We start from the raw sequence: 16708 nt of genomic DNA, 5'->3' as shown, positions 1-16708 counted from the left end.
ATTCCTCCAGGGACGACGAAATTGCCAGAATCCTCTGCATTCTCTTCCAAAATGGCAGCAGCCTCTTCACCTTGACCAGTGTGGATGAAACCTCCACTCTTGAACAAACCTTGCTTGTTAAAAGCACCAGAAGAAAGACCTATGCCAGCCCGGGACTTATTGTCTTCCATCTTGATCATTTGCCCCAATCCAGCAGTTGCACCATGCTCAATGGCCAACTTCGCATCTTTGTAGGAAGCAAATGAAGGAGCTCTCTTCTTAATAGGTTCATCAATAGATAAAGCTTGGAACGGAGTCCCAACTTCATCCTCAGCATCTATATATGAGAAAGAAGACAAGTGGCTAACCAGGAGAGCCTTCTCTCCCCCTACCACTACTAGTTTCTTATTCTTTACAAATTTCAATTTCTGGTGTAGGGTGGATGTCACGACGCCAGCCTCGTGAATCCATGGTCTGCCAAGGAGACAACTATACGATGGGTGAATGTCCATAACCTGGAAGGTAATCTAGAAGTCACTTTGTCTGATTTTGACTGGGAGATCAACCTCACCAATCACAGTTTTGCGAGACCCATCGAAAGCCTTCACAGCTACCCCACTCTGCCTCATGGGAAGCCCTTGATATGACAACTTCGCGAGAGTGGTCTTCGGCAATACATTCAATGATGACCCAGTTTCTACCAACACATTGGACATGGCATCATCCTTGCAGCTCATAGATATGTGTAATGCCAAGTTGTGGTCTCTTCCCTCTTCGGGGAGATCAGTGTCACTAAAACTCAGGTTGTTACAAGCAGTGATGTTTGCAACAATGCTATCGAATTGCTCTATCGTGACATCGTGATCCACGTACGCCACATCCAACACCTTCTGCAGAGCTTCTTGGTGTGGTTCTGAATTCAAAAGTAGTGATAACACAGATATTTTGGATGGCGTTTGTAGAAGCTGGTCTACAACATTGTACTCTCTCCTTTTGATGAGCCTCAGCATCTCATCACAATCTTCTTTCGCATTGCCACTCGGGCCAACAGATACAAAATTTTTCAACGTGGAGGAGGGCTTAACAACAAGTGTCGGATTCAGAGTGCTCACAGCGTTCCCAATCGGGCGTTCAACAAAATCAGTATCAACATTTCCTCGAGCATCAGCTTGAGGCTTCGAAAGTGCTGAAAATACATGACCACTATGGGTCAAACAACTGACATCCGCAATATTAACAACATATGAAGAAGGCAAGGACACCTCTTTCCCATTTTCCACTGCTACAGCATTGTAGCGATATGGAACCGCCTTCTCAGAAGAGTACGGTACAGGGCCAGCTGGCTTGATAGTCAGAGCTGGAGAAACCTTCTGCTTGCTACCATCATATTTGATAACAACAGGCTCAGGTATCTGGAAAACCGGAGAAATTACATTGACCTCGAGAGCATCCTCATCAACATTTCTATTCTGAAGGATCTCAATGACTCCTTCGTCCAACATCTCTTGGACATCTCTGCGCACCTGGCGACAACCTCTCTGATTAACAGAACATACTCGGCACCCACCGTGGTCGTGCTCATAATGACTATAATCACATAGCAGGCGATGCATCTCAACCAACGATTGTCGGATATGACTGACATATTTAACCTTGTACTTGCCAGGGCAGCCCTGGACCATATTGACAGACTTCCCATGCTCGGGCAATGGGTTCTTCTTCACATTTGGACCTACATCCTCAAAAAACAAAATCCTACTTCTCACAAGGTCTTTCACCTTGGTCTTCAAGGGATAACAATTTTCCACATCATGTCCGGGAGCACCGGAATGATATACACAATGAAGTTCTGGCTTGTACCACCACTGGGGATTAGCAGGTACAGCGGGAGGGTCTCGTGGAGTGATTAATTTTCTATCGATCAAAGATGGATAGAGTTCAACATAAGTCATCGGAATTGGATCGAAGGTGACCCTCTTCCTCTCATAGCTGGTGTTGGCATTGTTGTTGTTGTTTCGAGGCTGGTAGGCCTGCTGTTGCGGATGCTGTTGTTGTTGATATTGCTGAATTTGTGGTTGTTGATAATGTTGAGCTTCCCTGAAAACAGGTGCTATATGAGCCACCTGATGCTAACTGTTGACTAGGCGAGCAATCTTCCTCTTCACAGAGGGTCTTCTCTTGATATGGAAAGACATAGCATGTGCCTCTCCCTCCTTCTTCTTTGCAAAGTTTCCATATCTCTTTGCTGAAGAGCCTTAATCTTTAGTTAAACATCCTTCACGGACCCCTTCCTCTAGTCTCATTCCCATATTCACCATCTCGGTGAAGTCTGACAGAGCACTGCCTATCATTCTCTCGTAATAAAACGAGCTCAAGGTCTTCAAGAAGATCTTGGTCACCTTTTTCTCCTCAAGAGGAGGCACTATCTGAGCTGCCAATTCTCGCCACGTCTGGGCGTATTCCTTGAAGGTCTCCTTATCCTTCTGCGACATTGCTCTCAATTGATCTCTGTCTGGAGCCATATCCATATTGTATTTATATTGCTTGACGAAGGCCTCGCCAAGATCGTTGAAAGATTGGATGTTCGAACTCTCCAAACCCATGTACCACCGGAGAGCGGCACCGGACAGACTGTCCTGAAAATAATGAATGAGTAGTTGATCATTATCAGTTTGTCTTGACATCTTGCGAGCATACATCACAAGATGGCTGAGAGGGCATGTGTTTCCTTTATACTTCTCAAAGTCAGGCACTTTGAATTTAACAGGAATCTTCACGTTGGGCACAAGGCACAACTCAACAGGACTTTTACCAAAGAGGTCTTTCCCCCTCAAAGTCTTCAGTTCCTTGCGAAGCTCAAGGAATTGATCTTTCATATCATCCATCTTTTCATAAACGTCTGGACCCTCAGATGGCTCTGAGTGGTAGATGGTGTCTTCGACCCTTGGTAACGTGTGCACAACGGGAGGTGGCACGGAAAGAACCGGGCTAGATGCCGGCAGAGAAGCAAGACTAGGGGCGAAACCCTCTGGCACAAAGTTGGCGGGCATTCCCCAAGGGAACCCGGCTGGCATAGACGGTGCAAAGTGAGCAGTTGCAGCAGGCACAATAGGAGTTACGATCTCAAAAATGACCGTCCTCTGGGGAGGAGTTGAAGGCGTTGGAGAAGACTGGCTCTGAGCGGCCAAGAATGACTCCATCAAGGCAGTCAATCTGGCTACCTCCTCTTTCAACTCGCAGTTCTCTTGTTCTAGATGATCCATCAGTCTTGCAGAATTGGCTCTAGTGTAGTACTGGTGAGTCAGCTTGTCTTTGAAATAAATGAAGAACACAGAGTTAGACCACAGGACAAAACGCCTGGAACAAAACCTGCTTATGCACATGATGCATGCAATGCTTTGTGCATATGATTTGTTTTTTTATTTTAGAGGAACTTTAGAATTCTATTTGCAAATTTTGGGAAATATCGCATTTGTATCACATATGGAAATAACCTCATCAATGATATTTGGAAAATATTTTTACACCAAAGAAGTACAACATTGGTAACCAAGGTACAATATAAGAGAGAAGGAAAATGACCATCCCATGGATCCGTAGAAACAATCATCTAAAGCTCGAGACACAGGAAGATAAGATGCACGAAGCCTCTTCACCTCATCCTCATAGACTGCTTCCATATTTGCCTTCTCCTTGGCGAGTCGATCGTACTTTCTCTTCCAGAACCTAGAAGACTGAGGAAACAGAGAAGTCCATGCATCATCAGGATCATCAATGACCTGATGCTCAAGAAACTCAATCAAAGCATCCTTCTCTTTAATCTGCTGAAGCAACTCTTCACGTTCGCGGATCCAAGCACGTGAACGGTCTTCATCTCTCAACTCCTCTACTCCTTGATTAGGGAGGGTTGAAGGCCCAGCCATAATCATAGGCGCAGGTCTCGGATATTCGTAAGGCATGAGATACTCAGATGCTCTCTTCCTCACCCAAGCAGTATAAGGCTCCAAAGCGATACAGTTCTTAGGACCTAGCTCCTTCCTTCCTTTCCTATGAATCTTACACCAAGCGCGGGCCATCCTAGCTTTCAAGCCTTGGGGATCTTTACCCTCCTGAAAGAACACACCCTCCAACAGAAGGTTATTGGGTTTATCCTTTAGGGGGAACCCAAGCTGACGACGTGCCAAAATAGGGTTGTAGTTAATCCCACCACATGTACCAAGAAGAGGCACATTGGAGAATTCACCACAAGAGTCGATAATCTGCACACCATCATACACACGATTATACCAAAAGATATCATCATTAGTAAGAGACATAAGTCTCGTGGACCACCGTAGACATCCCTTGTTCTCCTTGAAAGCGACCGTCTGCGGTAAGTGAGAAATAAACCACGTATACAACAGAGGCAAACAACACACAATGGCACCACCACCCTTTGCATTCCTCATATGCAAAGAAAAATAAGTGTCACCCAACGGAGTTGGAACGGAATTAAGAGTTGAGAAAATCCTAATAGCGTTCACATCTACAAACTTGTCGATGTTGGGGAATAACACTAACCCATAGATGAGAAGTACAAATATGGCTTCAAAGGCGTCCTCACTAATGGCCTTCCCATAGATAGTAGCTTGAGCAATGAGGAACTCAGAAGGGAGACCTTGAATTCCACCTTTGGTAGTCATATGAGCACCAACCAGAGATTCATCTATATGCAACATATCAGCTATCTCTCGAGAAGTAGGAATACTCTGCAAGCCACTGAACGGAAACTGATCTAGGATAGGTATACCCACAAGATAAGCATATTCCTCAAGTGTAGGCAAAAGCTGGAAATCCGGAAACGTGAAGCAACGATACAAAGGATCATAAAACTGCACCAATACGCTCATCAATCCTTCATCCACCTGAGTAGTCAGAAGAGGAAGAAGCTTCCCAAAACGATCCTTGAAACCCAAAGGATCTAGTACATATGATGTCAAATTCCTTAGCTCTTTCAAATCCGGTTGTCTGAAGCTGTATTTCTTTGTATTCCTTCTTTGTCTTTCCATGTCTGAGAATTTTGCAAATAGACCTCTTAAGTTCCTTGAAAATTTTCTTATTATTTTGATGATATGGATGCAAATGGGTGCATGAATGCAACAATCACACTCAAGGATCAAGCAAAGCACACCAAACAAAGGTCACGGGATGGATCATATTATCCCTAATATCAATCATCCATTTTGGTGGATTATGGCTTCGCCTTATCAACACCCAAGTTCCATTGATATTAAGGATACATGAACAAATCAACCACGAATCAAGGGTTTGTTGCAAGTCACGAGCATGGAGTCTCGGTTTAGAGCCACCCAAAGGGAGTGTACTAGGGTTTAAACCTGCCAAACATGATCTACAAGAGGTTCCCATAGTCATCATCCCATCTTTCGGATATTTATCGGAGAAACGAATACTCGTATTCCAAAAATATTCTCAAAAGAGACTATTATGAGTGTAGTATCGCGTAACAATTGTATCAAATCTTACACTTGAACGACTTTCGCACTACATCCTAAGAATAGGCCAAGATGGGTTTGGTAAACTAAGGTCCTTGGCTTCTAAGGTCTATATTGGAAAGAGTAATGTCTAACCACAACTTACTTGTGTGACATTATTGATCCCAACATGGCCTCCACCAAGTGAATGGACTTGCATGTCAACTTGCTAAGGAATAACTCCACACAAGTCAACAAGACTATGCCATTCTCCTATCCTAAGTGCACTCGAGTTTGGGTATAGAACTCATCTCACAAAGATCACCAAGCACACAAGGAATTAATATTCAAGCAATTCAATCATTACATACAATACAGTAATCCCAAATTACACAAAAATATGTCAACAAACCAATATACAATACAATACAACAAATACGGAAAGTAGGCAAAACACACTAGGCAAACCTCCTCAGCAGAGTCTCCACTTTTCTGTAGCGGGGTATTCGTTACCGTTGGAGATATTGACTAAATCCAAGGTAAACCATACAAGTCGAGTCGCCACCGCACTTCTATTTATCCAAAGGAATGGTTAGAAAGCGAACAAAAACCAAAAAGTTTTATCGAATCAAAAACTAGTAAAAATGTCAGAGATATGGGTAAGGGGGTTGGTTATGCAATAGGAAGGTTTTAAGCACCCAAAACATCCTAGGTACTCCTAGGGAGCCCTTTTCACATTCGTTGTAAGGTTGGTATTTTGTGAAAATTTATTTGTGCAAACATGATTGAAGAGATGAGAAAAGAATACACAAGTTTATTTACATTTTTGTGTTTGAATGGATAAACCCATTGCCTACGTACCATCTTAAAAAAGATTAGGATCAAAACCTCGTAGTTCGGGGTAAAAATCTCAAAACAAATGAGTGGATTGATTGGTCCAAAATCCTTAAGGTCTTTTGTTATCCAAGGGAGAAAACTCAACCTAAAACCACAAATCCACCATGTGAGGATAGCTTCAACATGCTAGTGAGGGGTTAACCGTATAATAAGCACGGAAGACTCATTGTCCATCACTAAGGATAAAGGTGAGTATTATATCTACCTCAAGGATAACTCAAACCTAATAGCTAAAGGTTTATGAAAAAGTTTGATTAAAAGAGTGGCCATTGAAACCACAAAAAGTATTTGAATGGGTTATATTTACCAATGAAAAGTATTTACAAAATGGTCAAAATTGCCTTAAAGATTCAATTCAAAATAAGTGTTATGAAAAGAAAATTTGAAAATCAAAAGCATAAGGCTTAGGTTTCTAATGTTGAAAACAAATGTTAAATGTTTGCACAAAAAGTTTTGGCTTGGGTTAGAGTGGAGAGAAGAAGAAGAATGGCTAAGGTCCTAAGCATACAAGAGGTAAGGGATAAGAAACAAAACCACAAAAGGAGTTTCTCTCTTGAGATCATATTGATGATCCAAGTGGCTCCCATCCTTTGGAATAAGCAATCACAAGCATAAACTTAAGCAATCAACAATCAATGAATTCTTGGATAAGGCTCTTCAAGGTATCTTGGATTCCTCTCTCTTAGAAGCTCATGGTAATGGTTCCTCAATTAGGCTCAAGTTGGAATCCCTAGCACAAAGAAACACACACATCAAAATGGTCTATTAACAATCAAAGAATGGACAAGAGGGAGTTTAGAATATGGTCCTTTCAATGTTCATCTTTAAGCTTTAAGCATTCTAAAGGCATGAGGCCTAGTTGCTCTTTGACATTTAAGCACTCTAAAGGAATGAGGCCTAGTTTCTCTTCAAACTCCATTTGCTTGGGTAAAGTCCTAAAGTCTAAGTCCATTTTGTCCAATTCTTTGCATTTGGTTCATAACAAACAGACAAACACAAGCACAAAATATATATACACAATTATATGCTCAAGTGAGCAAAAGGCAAATGACATTAACATAAACATGTGCTCCAATGAGCAAAGGAAAAAGCAAATGAATAATATGTACAAGATGATAAATTGCATAAAAGTAAAGTGCAAAAAGTAAATGTTAATGGTTAGTGGTTAATAGTTAGTGTGCCCTAAGGCAAATTTAGCGCTATGTTAAGCAATCGTAATTGGACTTATGTAGAAGTCACAACTATCTGAGGCCGGTCAATAATAATGTAGGCAACAACACAAGTTAGAAGTCTTGATTAGTGAATCAAGTTCCAACAACTTGCCATGCCAAAAGAAAAAAAGAATTGATCTTGTATTGGTTTAAGTCCTTTGCATGATTTAGGAAACAACCTATCCTTAATGCAAAGCCATTCACTTGATCAATTGATCAAGATGAATTAGATTTGGATCAAGGAAGATTAAGTCTCCCTAATCAATGCCAACTTATCAACCTTCAACTCATTGATCAAAAGGAAAAAAGAAGAAGAAGAAGAAGAAGATGAATAATGGAAATGGAAATGGAAAGATTAAAGTGCATTAAATGCAATAACATGTACCAATCATCAAATGTTGACAAATGATATTGAAGATAAAGGTCAAACACTCAAAAACAGAAGTGAGATGAAGATTGGAAGTCAAGAAATGAACAAAATATTTTTGGCATTTTTTAATATTAAAAATAAACTTGAATTAAAATAAAAGAAAGGTAAAACTTCAAAATCACTTCAAATCAACTTTGAAAATTCCAAGTGATTTATCCTAAGTTCAACAAGGTCAAACAAAGTTTGACAAAAAATTTCAGCATTTTTAAAAGTCAGAAACTATTTTTAATCAATTAAAAATGGATAAAAATAACCTAATTGAACTAAAATCTCAAATAAATCTCAAATCAATTAAAAAATTGATGAGAATATTTTCATAGATCCATCATCATTCAAATAGGTTAGGAAAATATTTTTGTATTTTTTGAATATCAAAAAATATTTAAAATGAATTAAAAATAACCAGAAAAGAGAAAATTCACAAAAAATATCAAATGACAAAATAAAAAATATTAAAATTCATTTTTAAAAACTAGAATTAAAATGGAGAAGAATGCAATTGGTCCCATATTGTTTTGATTAAAAATGAGTGAGATATGATTTTTTGAAATGAAATGAAATTAAAATAATAAAATGGAAAATGAAATCAGAATTAAAAAATAGCAAAAAGCGTGAGCCATCGGATGGAGATTCATTAATTGATGTGGATCATCACACAGCCTAGAAGCGCGCGTTCACCATGCACCTTGGTCAACTGAAACACACCAAGCCTTTAAATAAGTCATAACAATGGACGTGTGTGATTGAATCTGGAAACTCACATGGACGGATCAGATTGAATCTGGGAACCAGACGGTGGCCAGCGCCACCGTCTTCTCCGGCCAACCTCCGGCCACATCCAAAATTTGCAGAACTTAAAATGGAAACCAAAATGAACGATCTAGGTATCATGTTAAAGCTGGGGTGATGTACATCACCCTTGTACCACTCAATTCCATCCTAGATCTCTATATTGAGAGAAATCAGAAGTGGAAATTCTGTGGTGTTCATGTGAACTTCATGGATTTCAACAATTGAGCACTCAAAACAATTGCCTCTATGAAGAGGACTTCAGACAACACAATAGCCAAGCAAATGGATCAAGGAATAGTGAGCTTCGAAGAAAAAACTAGTTGAAGAGAACCTTTGAATTGTGGAGATCTGAGCTTGCTTCCTTGCTTCCTTTGGCCAAACAGAAGTTCAATGGATCATATGAGAGAGGTCTAGGAACTTTGGATCTAGAATTTTAATCGAGGAGATCAAAATTCAGATCTGAAATTTGAGAGAAAATTGAGATTGTTCCTTTAGTGAGAGGTTGAGGAATCACTTCAGCAGGGTTTCAAGCGCCATTAGGTTGAATTTTGAAGAGGAATGGAGATTCTATTTATAGATGGAGAGGCAAGGCAAGGGTGATCAAACTCATGTGCATGAAATTGGATCCTCCATGCATGGGCCTATATAGGCGCATGTGAGGCCCAAAATCAAGTGCAAATGCAAGCTGATATCATACCTAATTGAAATGGACGTGTACTCTGAGTTGCGATGGCTTGTGCATGGAGTTTTAACATGAAATCCATAATTGTTCATAAAACTTCAAGTCTTCGAAAATACCATTTGCCAAATCCAAACATGAGCATGTGAGTAATGGCTGGAAAGGTCTTGATGTAAGAAACAAATGTTATGTTAAGCAAAAATCCATTTGGAGTGTGGAAATTAATGAATTTTGGATTTAAAGTGTAAGGTGCAAAACATGCAAAGGTGAGGTTTCCAAATTTAGCCAATGTTCAAGCCCCTCTATTTTGATGATGCAAGCTTCAAATGAAAAAACCTCAAACATAAAGTTTGTCGATCTTTTCAAGAAAATCAAAATGAACTTAAGTTTTGCATCATTTGGAGTTTTTATGAAAGAGTTATGGGCACTTGAAGTTGGACTTTTTTGCCTTTCAATACATTTGGTCCAAAGTGACCTATAATGTTTTGCATTATCACATGTATTTCTTTTGAGATTTTGAAATTTTGTTCAACATAACATTTTAAGTAGACATCTTAAACTTTCCAATGCATTTGAACCCACCTCAAAATCATAAAAAATGAATGAGTTATGTTCTTGGGAAGTTAACCCTAAATTATGGTTTCTGTCAAAATGACCTATAATGTCTTAGAATGGATGATGACCTTCAAAGCTTCAAACAAACTTTTGATGAGCATGAAAGTTGTTCATATTGTTCTTAAGAACATTTTTTCTTTTGGGATCATCTCCATTTGACCAACACATAAAAAGTTAGATCTCAGTGTATTTCGAAATAGTCATATGAATTAAGGGATCAACTTCTCAAGTCCACAACTCATATCTTGATGAATTGATGATTGAGGACACTCAAATAAGTTTAAATATGCATGAAATTATGAATTAAATAACTTCCCTTGATTGTATTTAACCATGGGTTGAGGTTGCTTCATGAGCAAGGCATTGTGGTATATAGATGAATTAGGGCTTCCCTTTTGACTTGCTTTGATCAAAATGATGAATTGAGATGCTAAGGAGGCATATTTGATGAATGAGAGCTTTGGGAGCCATTACCATGCTTGCTATCATCTTCACTTGGCCATATCTCTGCACAAAGGATCTCCTTGAAGCTCTTGACCTTGTGATTGCTCAAACTACAAGCAAGAAATGTTAGTGACATGTTTTTGTGCTTTTGGTTAGTAAACAAAATAAGAAAAGCAATGATATACAATTCAAGCATGCTTGGTGATCTCAAACCACTCACAAAGGATCCCACCCAAAGGCTAAGGGAACCAAGATGCTCATGATCCTTGAGGCTTTGCAAATGAAATGTTATGATGCCATGAGGGATCTTAGGGCCAAAATTGGGGTTTTACACCTGTTATGTAAATGATGAATGAAATTCAATGTTTTTAATTTTAAGGAACATACAAAGTCCTACTTTCAAATATTTCAATAATCAATAATAATCAGTAATAATAATTTTTGACCACAAAAATATCTCATTTTATTCACAAAATTTTGGAAGGATTACACTAAGTACAATTTCAGAAACTAAAAAGTACAAATACAAGGGAAAAGGAGATTTTCATCCTAAGGATCCCTAGCATCTGAATTATCTGAACTAGCCAAGGGTGTATACGTCCTTCGGACGCGTCTGATCTTTGACTCAAAAGTTGTCTTCATCTGAGCTTTTTTGAGGACGAGTTGATCAACAATCTTCTTCCAAGCACTGAAAGGATGAGGAATACTAAAGGAAAATAAATCCTCTGGCTCTCTCTGTCTCTTCACTGCGCGCTCTTCAAGAACCTCAATGAGTGCATCTTTGTCTTTCAAATCAAGTTGCAACTCCACATGCTTTCGATTCAAAGCATAGAACTGCTCTTTCCAAAGGCCCCTCTCTTGCTTCATATTAGTGAGTGCATCTTCCAACTCCCCTACATCTTTGTTGGGGAGAGTTGATGGCTCAACCACAATCATAGACATAGGTCTTTCGCAGGCGTACGACATCTTAAGCTCTAAAGCTATCTTATTCACCCAAGTAGTGTAAGCTTCCAAAGCTATACAATTCCACGAACCAAGCTCGAGTCTTCCCTTCCTATGAATATTATGCCAATCATGCACCATCTTAATCTTCAAATTTTGTGGATCTTTACCCTCTTGATAGAACAGACATTCTAACTGAACATTATTAGGTTTATCTTTCAAGGGGAACCCAGGCTGACGACGAGCCACAACAGGGTTGTAGTTGATTCCTCCTTGTGTACCAATGAGAGGCACATTAGAGAACACACAAAAACTGTCACTAATCTCCAAGCCGTCAAATTCAGAATCATACCAAACAATATTATCATTAGTGAGAGACATAAGTATCTGAGACCACCGTAGACATTGCTAGTTCTCCAAGAATACTGGCGTCTGGGGCAAGTGCAAAATAAACCACTTGTACAGAAGAGGAACGTAACACACAAAGGTTCTACCACCTTTAGAATTCCTTAAATGCAAAGAGAAATACGTGTCACCCAACAAACTCGGGACAAGATTCCCAATCAAGAAGAATCTAATGGCGTTAACATCAACAAAGTTGTCAATGTTATAGAACAATGCTAAACTATAGATGAGTAATACAAAGATGGCTTAAAAAGCGTCCATGCTACCAACTTGAGCAAAAGCAGCAACTCTACCAATGAGAAAGTCAGAAGTTAACCCTAGAATCCCTCATTTCTTCATCAAATTAACATCTATCTTAGATTTCTTCAAATGAAGAGCATCTACTATGACTTGAGACCTCGAAATCTCCTCTAATCCACTGAAAGACACCTTGTTAGATATGGATATACCCAAGATATGAGCATACTCTTCTAACGTAGGCTTGAGCTGATAATTAGGAAAAGTGAAGCACCGATAAAGAGGATCATAAAACTGGACCAAGACACTCAAGAGTCCTTCTATAAATTCCGTAGACAACACATATAGAAGCTTCCCATGACGTTGCTTGAAATCCAAGGGATCTAATAAAAAGGATGATAGCTTCCTTAACTCTTTCAAGTCTGGACATCTAAAACTGTACTTTTTAGTGTTCCTTCGTCCATAATCCATGGTCTGAAACTATTTGCAAATATGACCTTAGTTCCTTGAAAATTTATTGATGTGATGAATTTTATGATGCACATGTATGCATGAATGCAACAATTACACATAAGGGATCACACACACGGCAAACACATACAAAGGTCACAGGATGTATCAGGCATCAACAAGATCAATCATCCATTTTCGTGGATTATGGTTTTCACCTTATCAATACCCAAGTTCCATTGACTTTGACGATAACCGATCATATCAACCGATAATCAAAGGGTTTATTGTGAGTCACGAGCATGGAGTCATGTTAAGGACCATCCCAAAGGAGTGTACTAAGGATAAAACCTGTAGAGCATGTTCTAAAAAGTTCCCAGAGTCGTGATCCCATCTATTGAATACTATAGGTTTAGATGACTGGCTCATCAACCCATAATATTCTCAAGAGAAACTTGTTTAAGTGTAGTATCACATAACAACTATTATCAAGTCTACAGTTGAACAGTCTCTGCACTACGCCCTAAAATAGGCCAAGTTGAGTTAAATGTTCTATGATTCTCAGCTTCTCAGACTCCCAGATCGGAAAAAGTAATGCTTACTAATGACTTACTCGTGCGACATGAGTAATTCCAAAGGGGTCTCCACTAAGTAGATGGATCTCAAGCCAACTCATTAAAGACTACTCCACACGAGTCGAACATGACTATAACATCCTCCTATCTTAATTTCACTCAAATTCGGGTTAGAACTTATCTCACCACTCATAGATCACCAAGTGCAATAGACAAAGAGTATCACACAATAATATATACAAACAAACATCAAATATATAAATATATATACACACAAAAAAGCAAGCTAAACCCACTGAGGAATATTCCCCAACAGAGTCGCCACTTTATTTCTATAGCGGTAAATTCATAACCATTGAGTTATTGGTTAACTCAACGTCGATAAAACCAGAGTCGCCACCGCGCTTTCCTTGTTTCCAAAGGAAAAAGGGAAAAAGTACGAACAAAACCCAAAGATAAGAAGTTTTCAAATCAAAACGAATAAAATGTCAGAGATTACAGGTAAGGGGTTTGGTTACACAGAGGGAAGGTATTAGCACCCAAAGTGTTCTAGGTTATCCTAGGGAGCCCTTTTTTTTGTGTAAGTGTTTTAGTTGAAAAATATGTTTGCTAAAAAATAGAATGGGGGGATGAGAAAAAGAATTCGTTTATTATATTTTTGTGTTTGACAAGACCTTTGGTCTTATGGCTACGTACGAACATAAAAATGAGGGATCAAAGCCTCGTAGTTCGTGGTAAAAATTTTAAAGATTAGTGGATTGGTTTTAACAAAAGCTTAAAGATCTTTTGTTATCAATAGGAGAATACTCAACCAAACAACCACCGATAATGAGTGCTTTACAACATTTAAGAGGGAGGGCTCCAACTTGGATTCAATCAATAAGTATGCCACTAACCCCTAATAAATGGATAGACTTATAATCAATATATCATGGAATGGGAGAATTATATCTCAAACAAAGATAACTCAAGTCTAAATGCTCTCTTTTGAAAAATTTAATAGCAAAAGGGCACAAAATGGTCAAAAGGATTAGACGAGGTTGTTAATTCTTTTTGTCTTTTTTGAAATTAAAGTCAATATGATTAAGTTTATTTACAATTTTGATTAAGAAAATGTTTTAATAATTCAATGGTATAAGGCCAAGGTTTCTACCCATTAAAATATGTCTAAGTTGAAAACACAAACAAAGAAGTTTTTAAAATGAGGGAGAGATTTTGAAATTTAAGAAGGAAATGAGGATATGAAAGGACTATGCTAGACAAATTTTAAAGTTTAGAGTTGAAAAGATCTGACCAATGGGAAGTAATCCACGAGACAAGAATGTCAGATAGAAACCCATTTCCTTTGGACTTTTAAGCAAGCAATAAGCATACCCATCTAAGCAATCAATATAAAGATCAAAGGCATCAAATAAAGATAGCCAAAATCCAAGCAAACACTCCAAAAGCAAGCAGTCTTCAGTGTCTTCAAATGTATCAGATGGAATATTCCTTGTGGCAAACTCATAGAAACAATCATCAAATATAAACAATAAGATCAAAATAACAACTTAAGCATAAAGAAAAAATAGCAGATAAACTTATGGAGTTCTCAAGGCTTGTATCAGATGAATAGCATTGGCCAAGATAATTCAGTCTCAAATAATGGCATGGCCAAGTCCTTCAAAGCATAGGGATGTTTCCTATTCTAAGTCCAAAAGCTCAGATCAAGTCAAAGCTAGAGGTTCAATAGTTTACCAATATATTTTTTAGGGTTTTTGTTGTTATTAGGTATTTTAAGTTTCTAAGACCATAAACAGAACAAAATCACAAGCACACAATATAATACAAATTGCATGAAAGTAAAAATGACTGAAACATAAACAAATTGCATGAATGTAAATGACGATGAAAGATAAAGTACAAGAATTTAAATTACATTAAAGTAAATGACATTAAAAATAAAGTCAATACAAAGGAAAGTTAGTGAAATGTTAGTGGAAGGAGCAATTGTTAAGTCATTCTTTGGAGAACACTCAACCATCCACTAACAAGTATGAAGATATGAACCAAGACATCTTCTATGAGAAGGGCTCCAACTTGGATAAATTAACAAGTATGCCACTAGCTCTCACAAATGGAAAAAAGGTTAAATCTTTACACAATACCATGAGGGATGAGAGACTTAAAATCTCACTTACAAAAATGTTATGCCTTTGGGACAAGTTTAGCTCTATGTTAAGCAATCGTAATTGGACTTATATAGAAGTCACAACTATCTAAGGCCGAACAATAAAAATATTGGTGTTAATGCATGTTAGAGACAAGGTATAATGACCAAACTCCTAAACCATACCACACACAAAAAATAAAATGGGATGGACCAATCTCAATCAGGCTCATGTTGATTCAATCTGACACAAGGTCATTGATGAATCAACTAGCATTTGATATTTGAGAAGTCATTGGTCAATGATGGATTGGGGAAGAAGGAGATGAAGATGAAGAGAAGAAGTAAAAAGGGTAACCCAAATTTATCAAGGGAGGAATTTCATCTGATTAATATTATCCATTCATCTTGATGGATGAAGTTTACACTTCATCAATCCCCTAAATCCAATAGTATTGATCAAGTTGAAGTTCAAATCAACCATGATCAAGGCCAAACAGAAGACGAAACATCACAAGGTCAATCAAATAGTTCAACATAATATTTAAACAATTAATCAAATTAAAATCAATTTTTAAATGAATAAAAATGCACTTTAAAAGAGAAAAAACGCAAATCCCTTCAAATCACTAAATAAATGGCCAAGGGATTTATCCTAGCTCAAACAAGGTCAAAGGAACTTAGACAAAAAATTTGGGAATTTTTGGAAAGTCAGAAGTATTTACAATTAATTAAAAATAAGTCAAAAACTATTAAATTCACAAAAAATATCAAATCCAATCCAAAAAAATGATTTTAATTCAAAATATGGAAGATGAAATTATTTAAAGATTTTTGGTGAAAGTCCCATATTTTTTGGATTAAAATTGAAATTACTAAGAATTTAATAAGAAAAGCTATTTAAAATATTAAAATGAAAACTCAAATAATCAGAAAAAATGTGGGCCATCAGATCTCCCTAATTAATTGAGGTGGTAGATCTGATGGCCACACGCATTAATTCCATGGTGGTAACTAGTCAATGCGTGCACAAACAAGATAATTAGAAGGAAGGGTCAAGTTTAGAACCTAATGACCAGATCAGATGGCCTGGATCAAAACCAACGCATCACCGGAGCCCCAGCTCTGGTCATCTTCTCCGGTCAACCTCGCTGGACTAGCAGGACCAAAGCATCTCTAAAATGGATGAATCATATATGGTTTTGAAGAGAAAATCAAGGGGAACTCAAATCTGACCTCCATTTCTTCTAATTCTCACTATATACAAAGATATGTGGAATTGAAAAATGAAGTATGTAAACTGAGTTGCTTCAATTTAACCTCAAAGCAACTCAATCTTGTTGCCTACATTGGTAGGACTTCAGCCAACCACAAATGAAGCAAAATTATGGAGGAATGAGAGAGAATCGAAGACTTGAAGTTTGAGAAATTT

Source organism: Lathyrus oleraceus, chromosome 1, assembly GCF_024323335.1.
Source record: "Lathyrus oleraceus cultivar Zhongwan6 chromosome 1, CAAS_Psat_ZW6_1.0, whole genome shotgun sequence".
NCBI classification, from domain to species: domain Eukaryota; kingdom Viridiplantae; phylum Streptophyta; class Magnoliopsida; order Fabales; family Fabaceae; genus Lathyrus; species Lathyrus oleraceus.
Note: the sequence above shows the minus strand (reverse complement) of the source record.